The 16,518-nt window shown below is 46.0% G+C and overlaps 1 protein-coding gene across 1 annotated transcript in view; it reads left to right on the forward strand.

The window, feature by feature from the left end:
- The first annotated feature begins 838 nt into the window (after window positions 1-838).
- The window catches only part of ELOVL5 (ELOVL fatty acid elongase 5), a 39,163-nt gene continuing 23,483 nt past the window's right edge, over window positions 839-16,518 (forward strand). Inside the window, exon 1 of the mRNA XM_050894229.1 lies at window positions 839-895. The gene's annotated coding sequence lies outside the window, so the exon portion shown is untranslated. The remainder of the gene's footprint in view (window positions 896-16,518) is intronic.

Here is a 16,518-nt window from a genome sequence, read left to right on the forward strand (position 1 = left end):
TTGGCCATACTAATGCCAAGGCTCCCTCGCTATTGCCCTGTTAGGACCTCACGGAGGCAACGAAGTGTCTGGAGCTGGTAGAGGGGACTTTTCTTCCTCTGTTGAGTGTCCTGGCCGTTGGAGAGGAGCCAGAGAGGATGCTCTGAGATTCCTTCCTCAGACATCTGACACTGTGGGGATGGGCTCAGTATACGCATCTAAATTACACAACAAAAACAGGGGGTTTGTTATATGACCGCGTTAAGATCCTACATATTTATTGCACCCAACGCTTACATTCAAAAACACTATAATGTTGCAAAGCCCATTACTCAAAACACAGGAAACAGATCAACTACGTTTGCCTGTGACATTCAATTCAGGCCTGCAGCTCATCTCATTACGACAGTCTTTAATTACATGACCCCATGTTGTTGTTCACTGGAGCCTCCTGCTTCCATCGCCTGGGCAGGAAAACCCTCGCCTAACGAACCGCCGCTCAATATTGCGTTTTATCTTCATGAGCGGACGCGGGGGGTCGACCCGTCGGACGCGGCTCAGCGCCTCCTCCCGACGCCGCCGGGCTGATGTGCCGGGGCCGGGCCCGCCGGCGGCGCTCAGACGAGCGTCAGCCCCTCACGGAGCCAGCGCAACTCCCCCCACCCCGCTCCCGAACCTTCCGCGGCCGCCGGATTGGCCCTCGGCGGCCGTGACGTCATAGCACCCCCCTCCTCCTCCGCCCGTTAGCCCCCCGCACCACTCTTACGTCACGGTCAGCCCACGGCCGGCTGGGGGGCGGGGCCCCCCCGGCCCGCGCCCGCCCCCGGCCCCGCCCCCGCGGCGCCGCAGCGTGACAGAGCCGGCCGGTGCCCTCCCGCCCGCCCGCCGCCCCCAGCGCCGCCGCCGCCGCCACCAGGTAGGGCCGCGTCCCCCGGGCGGGAGGGCAGCGCCGGGGCTCCCCGCCCGGCGGCGGGATGCGGCGCGGCCGCCCGGGCCCGGAGGAGCAGGAGGAGGGGGAGGGCGGGTACTACATGGGGCCGTGGCGGGCGGGGGGCGCCGCTCCGCGGGGCGCGCAACAAGTGCGGCGGCGGCGGGGCGGAAGGCGGGTTCGGCGCCCGGCGGCGGGCAGGCAGGCAGGCGGGCCGGGGGAGGGAGGGGCCGGGGCGGTGGAAGGGCCGGGGTTTTCGCCGGGAGCGTCTTTCCCCGGTGCAGTTAGTCAAGAGCATGATGCAATCTCGCATTGCCATGGCTACTGCATCCCCGGGCGGCGGCGGCTCCTTCCGCCGTGGCGGGGCACAGAGTCGGGAGAAATAATACGGGCAGGAAGGGGGGGACACCCCACCCCCCCGGGCTGCGTTTAACGGCGCGGAAACGGCCCTCGGCCGTACGCTGCCTCCCCGGGGAGCTCGGGGAGGGCTGAGCGCTGCTACGGCTCCAGACAAAAAACCCTGACCCGTTTTTTCCCCGCGGTGTGCGTGTGCATCACGCGAGCTCGGTGAGCACGCCGCGCGCCCGGCTCCGCTCATGGAGGTGCTGGGCCGGGTGTGAACAGCCCCAAAGAGAGGGGCTGGGTGTCAGCGGAAGGTCTCGTCGGGCTCGGAAGGGAAGACTTCTTCTTCTTCCCTGAGCTTGTAATCTTGCTCACTGCCCCTGACCGCCTTACTGGTTTAGAAATGGAGCCGCTGGTACGGTAATTCCGGGGTTTGTCTGTGGGACAGGGCAGCCGCCACATTAAACTAGTGCCGTGGAGATGTGCAGTGCTTCTAAAAAGTGCCTACCCATTTAAAAATCTAAATGATTAAAGAGTATAAGCATTAGGAAATAAGTAGAAAAGGAAGGGCGTGTGATAGAAGTGTGTCAGTATGTCAGATGCATATGCAGGGACTTTCTTAAAAACTTTATGACTTTGCTTTTATCTCTTCAATCTCCTGGAAACCCTCACGCATGAGCAGCATTAGAAGTTGGCAATGCTTGGGGCTATGCGGAGTATCATCTTGGGCGATTTAAGTGTTTTCTCCTTCCCTGCCTGCGCTGGCTGCTTTTCTGCCCTCCTCCCTCTCCCGCCTCCCAGGGATGCAGCTGAGGATCCGACTCCGGAGAGCTTTCCGGCACCGATCCGCGCTCTGAATCTGCAGACAAAAGGCCAGTTTTGCAGACCTGGGCAGGAATAGTAACACCTTGGCTTGCTCAGCAAGAAGGGCTCCTGGCAGATGACAAGAGGCATTTCTCCCTCTGGCAGCTGGGTGTACTGCCTGCTCGGTGTCCCAGCCACGGTTGAATGGCAGTGCCCTGTATGACTAATTTGTATTTTCAGTGCTTTAGGCGATCTCTGGTGCTGTGGGATTCGGGGCTGTGGCGAAAAATGTGAGCAAAGAGCTCGGCTGGCTGCTAGTGATGGCGAGGGAGAACAAGGCAGGGGCACGCCTGCAGTTAGGATGCTTCCGATCAGGAAGTCTCTGAAACCGCTCTGTGTAAATGGACACACGCCCTGCAGCTGAAACCAGAGGAGGGCAAGCATGTAGGCGTCTCCAGCAGCGTGGCACAGCCTTTCGCTGGAGTTTTGGGCCAGGCTGCTTCCAGGTTACCTCTGCAAGAGCAGCTCTCCCCTAGGACTTGGCAGCTGCAGGACTGCTGTAAGCAATCAGCTTAAGTTATCGCTGGTGGCCCCGGCTGGATGGAGTATTTTGCAGCTGTGAAGTTTTTGTAGATGTGGGATAACGGTGTTGCTGCATCAGTATTAAGCTGCTAGCGTGGAGGGAGGGGATTTATTTATTTTTAATACGAACTTGCGAATAACGCTGAAGAGTTTTGCGATATAACTCTGATAGTTCACTCTAAGCCCTCCCCATTCCTTTGGCGCAGTTGCAGCCTGGGATTTTTCTCTGCTTTTAGAAAACTCCATAGCTAAATACTGGTATATCCTCACTGCTGCTAACCGAAGTGGCAGCTGGGTCAGGGAGAGTAAGCCTCTGGCATGCATGGTCATCTGATGCTGTTTAGCAGTGAAAGCTGGAGTGTCTTACAGAAGTATTTGTGTATTTGGGGTGCACTAGACATAGTCTGCTTTCAGAGCAGCGAGTAGCTAAGGCATGTGCTCTGCCTGGGGGGAACTGTACTTGCACGCACAGAGAGAGGATTTCCCGTGAAAACTTGTGGTGCCTGGAGATGGCTGGGGTCAGCTGGGTGGAGATCCCTTTCCAGCTTTATGTGAACTGAGGAGCAGATGAAAGGGACCACTGTAATGAGTGTGCTGAAGTTAAGGGTGGGTTTGCCCTCGAAGATGCTGTTGCCAGCTGACATGGGTCAAGGATGCTAAAAGACATGCCAGAATTTTGCTGGATTTTACTGAATTTCTTACAAGGTACACATTACATAGGTAATGTATGTCGGAAGCCCTTAGGGACAACTTTGTGGTTTTCATCCATAAATAGCTAAGTGAATTTATCGTAAGTGATCCAACTTAAGTCTCCTGTATTTTAGCATTCAAATGCAACCAGAGGGAGCAGCAGTGAAGTTAATGTGCCATGGAGCTTTGTCTTGCAAGCTGGGGAAGAGTCTGGCTGTTGGTCTGTTTGCCTCACTGTGCTTTTTAAAAAGCAATTGCACTTTGTGTGGTTTAGTATCTTTTACATAGCAGCAGCTGATCAAATGAAGTATCTTTGACTAAAATTCATGCATATTTGGTACATAAATATAGCATCACTAAGGATACTTAGTTTATGTGCTGTCTGACCAGTCTCTGGGTATACTTATTGCAGTATTTTTAGTAAGTTGATGTTGTCTTTATGTTTCTCAGCAAGAATTCCTTTTGTTGCATTCCTTGCCTTTAGTACAGCCAAAGTTGAAATAAAATATTTTGAATTCTGTGGTCTAATCTTTTCTTTCCTTGCTGACCTTCATTTTGTGTTGTTTACAGGAGGAATTAACTTAGAAAAGATACGATTAACAGAACAAAAAAATGTAAATTGGAAATAATACTGTAAATCCGTCAGGCCTCTGGGCAGCACCTTTAATTGCTTGTTCTTTTGTGACTTGCTAGGAGCAGATTTTTGGAAATATGTTTGAAGATTCAGATTTTTGGAACGATGGTGGAACTGACCGTATTTTAGGATTTCAGGTTGACCTGGTGCTCAGGTCCGGCAGCCGCAGGTGGAAAGCCCGGCGCTGAGAGCGATCCAGAGCTGCCCCTTGGGGAGCATATTCCTTGTAAGTGGTGTTCAGTTGGTAATCGGTTAAATGCTCTCAAGTTCTGAGCTGACCTCATTCCTTTATCTTCCTCATTTTTGGGGCAGCAAACATTGCAACATCAAACGCTCCTGTTTCTGCTGATCTCAGAAAAACAACCTACCCGTACAGATCAAGGTGGTGCTGGTGCTTGCAAGGTTAAAATGCTCGTCTTCTGCCTGTCTTCTAGTGGTCTCTGCAGTCCCCGTTCTGTGGCGGATGAAGCGAGTCTCCCAGTTAACGTCATCTGCATCCCACCTGAGACAAGTCTTTGGGAGAGAAACAGCAATTGCATACGGTCCCGTGTTAAAACAGCATTACGCCTCTGTGTCCTGTTGTCCCCTCTGTCCCTCTTGGAGCTAGCACTAAAAGGATGTCACCGATGAGTGTTCATCCTTGCTCCCACCTGCTGCTGCCCGATGGGTTGGGCAGGAGCGGTGTGGTAGTGCAGGGCAGCAATCGGGCAGGAGGGTGGGCTTGGCAGCGTTTTGGGTGTCACCTTGCTGCCAGCACAGGAGATGGCTTAGGCAGTGCTCTGCTCGCTGCCTGGCCAGGTGTTTCTGCGGTGGTGGCAAGAAGCCAGAGTCCCATGTCGTGTGCAGAGTCATCTCCTGGGACAGGTCACGCCGGAGAGGGTCCTTCGGACTGGGAAAGCCTTTCAGAGCAAATGGGCTCTTGGTGGTGTGGGTTTTTTATTCCAGACATTGAGGGTTTATTCTCTGACTTCTCACAAACAGAGGCAGGGATGCTCTTTCACTGCTGAGCAGAGCCACAAATACTTCTACCTATTATTTCTTGATTTTTTTTTTTTTTTTTTTTTCCCCCTTCTCACAGGTGGCATGCTGTCTTGAGATGGGTCACAAGCAAACTCTGTGGCCTGTTCAAAGCTGCTGAAGCTCCACTTAGATTTGGCAGCTCTTTGTATAGGTCGTGAAGGCATGTATAGGTGATGGTGCTGTTTGCTGTAACCTCCTCTGTGTAACCAAACAACATGCTCGTTTTGTCCTCTTAATCTCAGTCCTCTTTTGTTACCTTCTTTCATTGCCGTGTCTGAAACTAGTCTTATAGGGGTGAGATCTATCAAGCTGTTTAAACATAGGAATACTTTTAGGGATGTTGGTCTAAGCTCTTCATGGGAACGCTCATTTTCGTCTTTTTACAGCATACAAAATGATGTTCTTCCAGGATGCAATGTATGCTTTTGAAAGCTGTTTGACTACATAATAGACTTAAGAAATTGAGGCTTACTGCATGCCAGTCAGAGCACACTTCCCTGTGTGCATCCAAATGCTTCACAAAACTGACACTAATCCTTGTAATCTGTAGCTGTTTTGTCATATCCAATATAGTCGCTAATTTGTTTTGTGATTCTTAAACGTGTTAAAAATGCAAAAGGTTCCTGCAATCCAAGTGGTTTATGCATGCTAGCGTCAGAAACACTTTTCCCCTAGATGGAAGATCACACACAAGGACAAATGAAAAGGATAATCAATGAATTACATAGAAGTTAGTCCATTTAAAAATTCATTTCCAGTTCAAATTGCTTTGCTATGGCCTTTCCTAAGGCTGTTTAAATTCGGTATTGCAGCAATACAGTTAAGAGGGCATGGCTTAGGCTGCCATCCCTGGAGTTCTGAAGTGCTGATTGGTAAAAGTGGTTTGTTTCTGGGTTCCCGAGGGCGCTGAAGCCTGGTCCCTGCATTTGACAGAACAGCAGTTATATCTCTGTTTGACAAAGGTATTGCAAACAGTGACCTGGACTGACTTTTTGATTGACAAATCAAGTAAGTGCTGCCTCCAATCTTACTATGCAGATAACTCGTAGAGTTGCTGTGGACTGTGTACACAATGGCTCTCCCTACATCTGTTTAATGAAATTAATCTCCTAAAATTTATGGCCTTGGTTTCTCTATTTGTGTTTTGGCATTTAGGACACATTATCTTACCAGGTAAATAAGAGCTCAAGAGCAAACTTGTCCAAAGTATGTGGTCGGTAAATGCTTTCCTGATGCGTTCGATGCGTTGGAGAATTATTTAATTTCCTCGATTAAATGGTTGACTCATATGAAACACAAAGCATCAAGCATTTAGAAAGCACAATGGCAGTCTAATAAATTCCCTTACCAGGTGTAGAGATGTTACAGATGCATGTTGCTAAGTGTGTCACTTCTCCAAGAACAAATGAATCATGCTACTTCTGCTGAACTCAGTGCTGCAAATTAAGAGTTGGTCTCAGCATCCCTTTGCATCTGGGTATTTTGCATGCCCTTATTAAAGCATTATTAGCTGTAGAGGTTATGCTTTGTTGATGACCAATGGCATACTGAGCAGGTAGAAATATAAAAATCTTCCATGAACTTGTATTTATGCTAAAGTTGTCTGGATTTAATTGACCTCTGTCAAAGCTTCACACTGAACATTTGCCTGCCAAGTGAGTGGGTGATGACTAAATGCGCTGAGTTGCACTAACATTTACAGGAGACAAAACTTGCTTGTGCGAAGCTACAACAAACATGGAATAAACCTTTTTTCCCCCTGCATTTTCAAATTCTGCCCTGCTCTTTGATCCCTATGTAACCGTACCTTTTGAGGCACCGGGTCAGTGATTTGAACAAAATGACTATTCCTCTTCTGTTATTGCTTGGAAGCGCTCCTTTCCCTCCTGCTTGTGACCTTGAGAAAACTGTTTCTCTTCCTGCCGGCTGTCTTTGCTGTGACTGGAGGGCAATTGCTTTCTTCCAATGCACAAGTTCAGGCTCTCTGCTGTAAAATGAAGGACGTAGACTTCACTTCAAATAACACTCCAGCTTTTAAGGCATATCCGTGCTGATGGATGTTTCTGTTGGTGTCACGGTGCTTAAGGATGTTACCAGTGTTAGACAAAAACTAACAGGTAGTAAGTTGCAGAATAATGTGTTTTAGCTTATTAAACAAAATATACCTCTCAGTGTCTTAGGGGTTTAGGCCATATGTTTAGCTAATTAATTCATAAGCATGCAAATTTGCATTGGTGCCTGTTTTGCTCTTTTTTTTCTTTTTTCTCTCCCCCTCCCCCCCCCCCCCTTATGCTGTTACAAACTTGCTGGGAAGCATTTCGGATTAAGGCAGTGTTTCTGCTGTGCCCTTGTTGGCTAAGGAGCCCCTAGCAAGTGCTAGTTACGGGAAAATGCCTTCTTCCCTTAGATGCAGTACAGTTGCAGGTTTGGAGCAGACCGCAGCTTGCTGGAGGAGCTCCTCTGCATCTGCTGAGTTAAAACCATGGCATCCGTATTCAGATAAAGGTCTTGAAGACCAAATCAGGTCTTGAAGCTCTTAGAAATGAGCAGAAGAAATCTACTTGTAATTTGCCGCTACTTTATCAATTGTCAGCATAGGGGTCCGAATATAGGGGCCTAGTTCTTGAGCTGGTCCTGTGTCCTCAGGTTTGGTTTCACTCGAGATGATGAAGACTTGGGGAACTATAGACCTTTATACCTTAATCTTTATAGGCTTCCCCTTAGACGTGCAATTTCTATGCATGTAATTTAATTAGAAAGCTTCTGCTAACCTTTTCCTGAAGGATTATCTCCTGCTCCTTGGTGGCTTTTAAAAATGCTGATGTTTTGAATCATTTCCTAGCCAAACAGTAGGGAGAACCTTTGACTTAAATAACAATAATTAAACCTTTAACCGGTTAGGAGGATGACATTCTCCAATGTTTAACATCGCCCTGCCCTTTAGAAAAAGAAACTCAAGAAACCTTTTTGCATGCCGAAGTTCAGATGGCGTGGTAGTTCGGGTGCATGGCACGTGTGCTTACCAAAAAGCATCTACGTGTTCAGTTCATTCACGTGGCTGCTTGCATGCTTTTGAGCAAGATCTCACGTGGTAGCTGCAGGACAATGTTGGTAGAGGCACAGGAATCTGGATTTGGCTTTGAAGGACACAATGATAGTTAGTTGTGCTTGCATTTTTATGTATACGCTTCTGTGGATTGCAGGGTAGCAGATGCTTATGGTGAATGTCTGATTCCGGTTCAGTGGTTCGTTTCTCTTTTGCAGTACTGGCATGGAGAGGTTGCTCTTAGCTGATCACAGACCCTGTGAACTGGTGCAAGCTCTCAGCTGTTGGTCCTAAATTAGCATCATGCATTTATCCCTTGCGTCATATATTTGTCCCTCAGTTCACTCGTGTACAGTGGCCTTTTGGCGTTTTGTTAAGTTTTACATTGGTCTCGTGAGCTTGACTTATTGCATGCATGAAGCCTCATTAATGGTGAAAATACCTGCACTTGTAATGCGGTTCAGAATTTTCTTTTTTTTTTATTAAAATTTATGTGATATAGTGATGGAAAATAAGCTAGTCCAGCAAGCCTGGTTACTTACAGATTTTTCTCTGCTTCCTTACCAGACGTAGGCAGAAAAGCCTCTTGCTAAAGATCTGAGCAGGTTTTTTCATATTTTACTGAATTCTGACTTCCACGCCCCGCAGAATGTGCAGCCTATGCCACAGTCGCCCCTGCAGCCTCTCATTTGCTCCAGTTACAGCAGAGGTGGCTGCACTTGCCTGGCCCCAGCTGCCAGACTCAGCCGCAGGCTGGGAAACTTTGGATGGGCGTCCCCATCACCTTCTGCAAGAGGTTAAAATGTAGTGTAAGGGCTAGAGGAAAAATCAAGTGCAAGGGAACACCAGCGATATATAGGGTGGCAGACCCATTACATAGGGATGGAGAGACAGGACACTAAGCTAGTGAGTAAGGAGTACTGTGTTTGGGAAGCCTTGTCTGTTCTGTTAAAAATGGGGAGAAATAATAATACAGGTAGTCACAGAAGGGCCACCATGTTTCAGTGATCATTGCCCTGGTAATGCATGAGCTGCTGCTGCCGCCTCCAGTTCCTTATAGGTAAAAATTGTGCATGGGCATAAGGCATTTTTAGAGCCAATGGTGGTGTTGGCCCACTTGTCATGAGAATTTAAATGACTGTAGCTCTGTCCTCTGTTTTTGCAGCCTTCATCAGGTTCCCAAGTAATTCTGAAACCTCTGGCCAGAGGTCTTTGAGGCCATACTCAGTCCTCCGCTTTTCCTTGACATGTTCCTGAAACCTTTAACTTCCCTACCCTTTCTTCTGCCCTTTCAAAACCATCATCATCTGCCTTTGAAGCAAGCAAAAGCAGGCTGCCGGTCTGACCATGCCTTGCAGAACAAAAATAACATTCTTCGGTACTTCTTTATATTGATTTCTTGTTCTATCACCACTGCTGAGTGGTTGCATTAAGGTACAGGAATGGACCACTAATGTTGTTTTCAAAGGTTTTTCTCTCACTTTTTTGAAGTCCATCTAATTGGCTCGTTCCTTCTAAATTCAATGCAAAGCTCATTTAGATAAGATATTCAAATCTAAACTCTAGTTGAGCAATTGCAGAGCTATCATGAATTTGCGGTTGTGCAGACTGAATACTTCTTGGTTTCACAAAACATGTCAGGCTCAAACAATGCACCAACACGGGTATCAGTTGCATGTAGCACAGTTCAGTTTTCTGAGTGTTTGTGGAGATTGACTTTGTGTCTTAAAATACACATTTAAGAAGCTGTTAAAATACAGATTTGAGTCCTGAAGGACGCACTTGGTGAGAACACGGGGATGTCGCCAGGTTTTAACTACCATTTACAGTGTATGAAAAATGATTGTCTCTGAGTGAGTGCTTTACATCCTTTAGTGCTGTGTTGCCTCTGAAGGAGACATGTATGGCCTTGGGAGGAGATGACCATCTTTGAACCTACAGTGACGGGGACTGTGAGTGAGCTGCCAATTGCACGCATGAAGGAGTTTAGCAGTGAAGTTAAGGGCTTTTCCACTGCTCTTCCCCCTTCGTTTTTCCTTGCTGCTCCTTTTCTCACTTTCATATTTCTCTCTGCATCTGTTTTTCAGGCTTTGCCTTTTAAAAGCTTATTCACCCAATTCCCTGGGAGGTTGTTGTGTAGAACAGAGGAGCAGGGCTGGGTTTTGGGCTGAACCGATGAAGGAGCCCTAATCGGCTGTTGGTGGCTCTGACATGTCCCTCCTTACAGCAGCATCCCTCTGCCAAGACCCCTACCAAATTCCCACCTAAGCTGTCAGTCATTAACATGAGAGCAGAATGTTAACCAAATCTGTTTTTTTGGTTTTGTTTTCTTTTTTTCCTTCCTCTGTTCCTCCACCACATACCAGTTCCTGTGTGAGGCCATGAACTTGAGTGTTTAGCTTCCCTCGTCCAGAATAACAGGTCTATTTAAATGGAGAGTCCCTTCGCTGCTGTTTATTTTAGAGATGGCACATCTGTGTGGCAGACTTGAATTCTAGGGAGATTAAAAACCTTGTGGGAAAAAAACCTCCAACCACTGGAATTGTCTTTTGATATTTGAAAATTTGGCTCATCAGAGAGGTTTTTGCACAAAAGCATGTTTTGCTTTTAGCATGCAGTAAAAATAGAGCCGTGGTGGTGGTGAGACACCAGAGGGGGAAACTTTCAGAGAGCTGCCGACAGGAATAAGCAATTTCATTGCCTGAAGCATCAGTCTGTATCCTACACAGTCTGTACAAACCTTATATGAAACAGGTGCAGTCAGAATGTAAAGGTTTGGTTTTGCCCGCTGAGCAACTTTTAATATATTGCCATTCATATCATAGATGCACACAGAGTTTTACTGTAGAGGCTAAAGAGCTTGTCTTTTGCCCAGAGTTTAAAGAGTTGCTTTACAAGTGTGGCAAATGAAACACAAATTAATTCTTTCCTATCTCTCACTCCTAGCAAAATATAAGCGCTTATAAAATACACTGTAAGTTAGGTTTTCACTTTGCTGTAAGCAGCATAGTAAAGGAGAGAGTTTTATTTTCCAAGTGTAAATCACTTTCTAATTATCTAGCAATGTGTTTTTCTCATATAATTAATTTTAAACTCGGGCATCAAGTAAAAAATGTTTGGTATTATCAGAAAATCAAACTTCTCATTGATATTTAGTCGTAGGCTACTGCACTCAAACTGTGTGTCTCAAATCACTAGTAAGGTTGTTGATTATTGTTTCTTACCATGTAAGATGCTTTAAGGCTGAGAATTAAAGGGGATACTTCCCCTCTGTCTTCAGGGTCCTCAGCTGCAGGCTGACCAGTGTGTATTAAGAGTTTTCGGTCACATTCACTGTCTGTTTAGCTTTTTGTTTCAATCTTTTTCTGTGTATTTCTTTTCATAAGCTCTGTTTCTATTGGAATACTTTTGGTGTGTTTTGATTGAATAAAACATTCAAGTTGCCTTTTTTTTGAAGAAATCTGTTGTTGGTCTGTTGGGTTTCTCAATGGTTAACGTTCTCCCCCTTCCCCTTGAGTCCTGCCCTCTCACATCTGACCTGCCTTGAGACCATGCTTAGTCCTGCAAGTTTTCAAGACGGAAACATAGTAATGCGTCTTAGAATCTGTCTCCTTTGTATTTTGAACATTTCGGGGGTGGGGGTTGTTGTTGTTTGCTTTTTACAGTGCAATAATCTGTCAGTTCATGCTGTTACAATTATATTTAAGAAACCTCTGTAAGTTAGCTCTGCATGACATTAACATATCCTGCATGACCTTTTGTTATTTCACGTTTTCTTTTTTCTGCAATTCTTGCATTTATCACGAGAACCATTCCTGTATGTCAAATGATGTATATGCAGTGCATTTTATTTTGGCCTTCTCTTAATTGCGTTTTAGAATTCTGCTTCAAAAATTCTGCATCTTTCTTTTTGTCTATATGTTTTATTTACCTTTCTTTTTCCTGGGTGCAGTGCAGTGGCTTTGATCAGCTTCAGCCAGGTAAAACCTCTTGGTCACCCCCATGTGCCTGCCTTGTTCTGGTGCTTCTCCTGCAGTAAATCGGGTGGTGGGATGGACCCGCCTGAAAGCTGATCTTCTTGCTTGGTTGTTTTTTTGGGGCTACCTCAATTTTTCCCTGCTTCTGTCCACCCGTGCAGGGTGGAGGGTAGGGAAGGAATGAAAGCACCCCTTGCAGCAGCGTCAAATCTGTTCTTGGTTGCTCCTGGTTACCACACATGCCCTGGGTATGGTTTTAAGCTGTGGACCTGGCTGAACGGACAAGTTAGAGCAAGGATGAGGTGATGCGATGGCTGTCAGCCTGAGGTGTACCGATGGGCATGAGCTGGCACCGTAACAGGTGTGAGCGGGAACAATGCCTGTATGGAGGGGAGCTTCGCATCTTCAGGAACGAGTAAGTTGCCGAAGATGTTGTTCGAGAGAGATTTTGCACAAGCGGTGAGGCAGAGGAGACCTGTCTGGTACCTGTCTGGTACCCTTCTTGCCTGCTGCTTGTGCGGGTATTGGTTTATCACTGTATTTAAAGCAGGTATATTATAGCAAATTACAGCTCTGGTGCTTTTGAAAGTATGAAGCAAATGTAGTAAAACCTTCTGCACCCTGGCACTAAAGCTGGGGGTTCATTCTAGCTGGGTTCTTCATTGGAACAGATTTTAATGGCAGTGGGGTTTCCACTGCACCAGGAATTTGTTGCCTCTTAATGAAAGAAAAGAATGGCTAAATTTTGGAGGAAACAGACTTATTTTGCTGGAATTCCCTGCCTGACTTCTGCAGGTGCCTGAATTTTTTATATTATGAGCTTGTAGAAAACAGCTTGGCAGTTGCCAGATGTGTGGACAGTGTAGTTTTTTTTCCTCCAGTAGTCTGTTTAAAGTTCATAGACAGAGTCAGTGATAAGATCACACCAAGCTTTACCACTACAGTATTTCCTTTAATTGGTTGGTTGGTCTTTCTCCCCTTAAAACAAAGAATAAAATGCAAGAAACTGCAGTACTTGCATCCTGGAGCACGGTCCTCTGATGAAGTAACATTTAGGAAAGTGCTGCCAACATCAAACCAAGGAAATGTACAGGTAGAAATGCTTTCTTTTCTAACCACTCTAGGAGTCAGTCATTGTTTTCAGGGGCCCTTGTTGCAGCGATGATTTGGTACCCCAAAACTTGCTGATTCTCAGCAGCGATTGGTATGGCACGGGTCTGGCACAGGTAAGGACGTTCAGCTCCTCAGGACCCACCAGGCTTTTCAGCCCTGAGCTTCTGTAACAGAAATGCCGTCAGCTGGCTGTGTGGTTTTGGCAACACTTTGTTTACAGATGTGCTAAGTGCCCATGTGGTACAAGAAGGGAAAGGGGGGAAATGATCTGACTGATGCATCTGTAAGAAACCTGCTGTCTCCTCTTTTTCTGCCCTTTTACGAGGACACGTAGTCTTCGCTCTCAGTACTGCTTGGCAGTCCTGAGCAGGAAGAAAAAAAGATCAAAATCTTGCCTTACATAGTGTTAACTTCTTTATCCTTTGGAAAGGAGAGTAGATCTTCAAAGGTGGTTGCTTTTCTGAATGATGAGCGTATTATTTTTGTACTGTTTTGAAGGCAGAGGGTCTAACAGAGCGCCTAGCGGCAGCGTTTTATCCTAAGCAGCACGATGCCATGGTATAACAGTTGTACCTGGAGTAATTTTTTTTCTTCTTTTCTTTTAGTTCTCTGAATGGTGGGAAAAGTAACATTTTTGGTACTTTATTCTATTTAAAGCTAGCTGTCATTAGTACTTGCCTGACTTTTTTTGATAGTACAACTAGACACAGTGAGCAGTACTGTTTAGCATCTTAAAATGAAGGCACCAAGTATTGGTGCAGCTGCAGCCATACAGGATTAATTCATGTCTCACAGGGATACAGCAGGAAAATAGAAAAGTTTTAAGATTGAATTCTGGTAGAGTGGCTAGCCATATGAAGAAACAGCAGAAAGGCAAGCTGTGGTGTGCATTTACAGTGTCAGTATGCGTCTTTTCTTCCTTTAGGTAAAAGTGTAGAAATTCACTTTTATTGAGGAATGTAACTAATTCAGTGTATTACATGTTGGGGTTTTTTGTGTGGCCCACCAGGGAATTTCACTTCTCCCATAGCATTCCAGGTACTACCCGATGCTCACTGGAAATAAAAGTAAGCACACAAATAAATACTTAACGTACTGTAACTTGCCTAAGGGTGGTTAGTGTGTGTACTTTTTCAGTGTGATGTTTCCCAAATCCAAGTGATCCTCCAAAAGGTATCGTTTACCCATCTGAAAACAGGGGTTGTAGCTACACGTCTTAGCAGGGCATCTCAATCCAGGTTTTGTGTGCACTGTTATCCCTGTACTAGTCAGATTTGCATGGTGTAGCATTACCTTCATGGCTGTCACCCTCAGCTTTCATGATCTTCCTCTAATTTCTCAGCTTTTCACTGGACCGCTGTATCTAGTCAGCATGTGAACCCCAGATAACCTTTTTATAGCTAAACCTTGTTTACTGGATAGCTGCACACATCCATTTCTTGCTTCGTATGGTGGTTCACGTGTGCAGGAGAATTGCAAGTGCTTTTATGGGTCAGACAGCAAGCTTTCATATGTCAAGCTAATAAATGCAAAGAAGATAACAAAGAATTACAGACCTGTCCTATACTTTCAGTTTTATTCTTGAGATGTCCCCTGGGTTCAGACCTCAGCGCAGCAGCGTTTTGGCAGAGGGAAGGGGCAGGCTGGTGGCGGATGCTCTCTCGGTGCTCAGGCTCTGTGCCACTGCTGTGGGGTGTTGGAGGAAATGAGGGTTCACGTGGGAGGATGGCCCCACTTGTAACTCTTTTTTTTCCCTCCTTCTTTTTGAATTTTAATATGCAATTATGAGATGTGGGCATTTAAAAAATAAATAAATTGAAGCTTACTGTCTTGAAGCTACACAGTTCTCTTGAACTCTGCTGCTAGTAATGGTCATGCAAGACTGGGCTTTTCCGTCCTTTGGACCTGTTGGCTGTGGTCTCATCGGCTCTGTTGTTAGAAAATGCAGCCTTTTGACCAAGAAAGCTCATTAAAATAGGCTTTGGGGACCATACCTTTATTTTTCTCTTGTGGAAGTAAAAAGCTGGTTTGAGTGAAGTGCACAGAGATTAGAGGAGTCCCTTTATTAAAGGGGAGAAGAGGAGTTTTTCAGACCTTCTTGCAGGTGGCACTTGAATAAGAGAAAGGAGACCTGAAATGAAAGCTGAAGTCCTTATGGCCCTCTGGACTCAGCTTTTGACTCCTTCATCTTCTCAGCTTGCTCTCTTTAGCTTCCCAGGCTTCCTCTGGCTAATTTGCCATTGTGAGCGACAGCTAGCAACTTTTTCCCAATTGCAATACCAGCACAGCTTTTGAAAAAAGAGGGAGCTTTGGATTAAAACAGTAGCTGTTAATAAACAGTCACATACTACTTGGGGAGGAGGGCTTTGGAGCAAACCTATGTAGCAAATGCTGTGCTTTGGCTTTCCTTCCAAAAAAGTTAACTTGCAGCTCTTGTGCCACGTACATATTCTCCTTGTTTCCATCTAACCTAGTTTGCTACAGATCCTCTCTTCTGTTTCTTTCCCATTTTAAACAAACAAACAAACCAACCCGTTCTTTAACCCCCAGCTGGGAGTTGTCTGTGCAGTGTCCTTGCACTTTTTATAGTTGCATGTTATTACAAACACAGCGGTTGAATAAACCTGCGTGCTTTGCCTTTTCTTCCTCCCCATTTTATTTCTGTACATACTTTTGCAATCTGCACTTTATTACTCTAACAGCACCGTGCTATAAGCTGGCAGCGGCGAGGAAGTTTCCAGTATCGTGGTGCTGGAGTATGGGTGCAGCCGCCGGGCACAGGATAGCCGCTCAAACGTTTTATTCCAGGAAAATGCGTGCTGTTGCAAAAAGCATTTTACCGTAGCACTGAGGGATGCCAGATCTGCTGCTGCTAAGGGGGGCTTTGCAGCACGAGAGATCCTTATTTGTAGCTGGATGCATCCTTCTGGGGTGGAGGGGGCAGTGGTGTACCATTTTCTTCTGGTTCTTAGTACTTTAATGGGTGTGTTTGTGTGGTTGCTTCCAACTTGCTCTTCCTGCTTGGCAATCGCTATCTGTGTTTTCCCTCTGGCTGAAGTTATCCCGTGGCACAGCAAGAGCTGTTGACTGCGAGGGGATGAAATGCATGTGAACGTCCTAATCCTAGGATGTTCAGATCCTAATTTGAGCTAGTTTAGATCTGCTGAAGATGTGAATAAAACTGCAAGGACCTATGCTTTGTCTTAACTCACCTATCTGAAGATGATCAAATTCTGGTTTAATGAGGTATTGGGTATTGAGCACAATTAGTTATTCCATTTTGCAGCATCCTTTCTTGTATTTGTTTCTGTTCTGTAAAATACTTTGCCGCTACTGTGTTTATGTACGAGGGTAATCATTACTGAAGGATTTGGGGGGGTGGAATGACAGGAAAAGTAATGGC

This window comes from Gymnogyps californianus, chromosome 3, assembly GCF_018139145.2.
Source record: "Gymnogyps californianus isolate 813 chromosome 3, ASM1813914v2, whole genome shotgun sequence".
Lineage (NCBI taxonomy): Eukaryota > Metazoa > Chordata > Aves > Accipitriformes > Cathartidae > Gymnogyps > Gymnogyps californianus.